Here is a 1,483-nt window from a genome sequence, read left to right as displayed (position 1 = left end):
CAGCACCACCGGGGAGCTTACCAGAAATGCGCATCGCCAGTCTGACCGTCTTCACCCTAACGGTCCCTATTCGGATCAGCTGACCCTGACAACATCTCACAGAAGGGGAACCGGGGCTCTCGGGTCCTGCTCTGACATCTCATGGATGATGGGTGCTTGCGCTCTAGCTCCGAAAGGACTTAGACTTTGGCTCTGAGTGAGAGATTGGCCATTGAAACGGGGAAATAAACATTATTCTCCGAGGAAGCCAGTGAAGCTCCTTGGTTGTGTTACACGGGACCCACTGCCGAACATGGCTTTGCCCTCTGTGTGCCATCCGCGGCAGTTTATTTCTTCATGGTGGGGGGGGGTCCCTGCCATTGAAACTGACGATTGGGGAGATTTACCCCCCACCCCCAGCACCAGCAGCCTGCATAGATGTGCACTCTGCTGGCCGAGGCAGGGGCCGTGTCTGAATGTCCAGTCTGACGGTTGGCTTGGTCTGTAAAGCTCTACATGTGGTTACTTCTTAGCTGCGGGAGACACTCCATCAACACTCATGTATCCCAGTGGCACTTGCATTCACTCAGCCGTCTGCCAGGTGAGAGGGAAGGGATTTACTGCCAAGACGCTCCAGCATGTTCTTTGTGGCGGTCACCTCGAGAGCACGCATGACACATTTCTCTCTCAGATACCTGTTTGCCACATGTGCCTGGGTGCTGGAGCTGATCGTTTGCACTTATTCAGGGGCCATCTGACTGGAAAGGAGCAACCTTTGATGTATGGCCCCCGTCGACCACACCTCCTCAAGGGATTTCTTTTAGGGATTTGTGAATCCCAAGGAAGGCCTTTGGAGAGGATCGCCCAAATGTCTCTTGTGAGAGAACAGTGCTCAGTGGCTGGAGATAGCTCTGCTTCTCAGCGAGTCGAGACTCAGCCAACATAGGATTCTGGCTCTCCTGGTGCCATCAAATGCCATCCGTGACGCCTATTTTGTCGATCCGGTGGTTTGATCCAAGAGACTTCCATACCTTGGTCTTGGATTGGATGTGGGTCATGAGCTGATTTCAAGGACCAAAGAAGACATCGATATTTGGGACCTGGGTGCTGGGAGCCGCCTTGACCAAGATGGCAGGAGCTGGTATTGGGAGGTCAGACGACTGGGAGTACCCCGAGCATATCAGGGATGTCACGTGGCAGAATTCAGTGTAGATGGAGTCTGGAGGAATCGGGGCTGGAGACAGACTTGGGAGCTACTCACATGACGCTTGCACCATGGGGTTAAGTGGAATCCCAAGGCAGAATTTACAAAGAGAAGGAGGCCAGTAATTGAGCCTTGGGGGCGCATCGGCCTTTAGGGGTCCTCAGCGGAGAGACAACGACGGAGGGAGGTAAGGAATCGGAGCAGGAGAAGAATGAGAACGTGCTGCCAGAGGAAACCATCCAGGACACGCTTGGAGGAAGGGGCAGTCATCTAAAACGTGTCCGAGAGAATGAAGGTAAA

This window comes from Callorhinus ursinus, unplaced genomic scaffold, assembly GCF_003265705.2.
Source record: "Callorhinus ursinus isolate GAN/ISIS: 27379988/994484 unplaced genomic scaffold, GSC_fseal_2.0 scaffold2017, whole genome shotgun sequence".
Lineage (NCBI taxonomy): Eukaryota > Metazoa > Chordata > Mammalia > Carnivora > Otariidae > Callorhinus > Callorhinus ursinus.
This window is presented reverse-complemented; position numbering follows the sequence as displayed.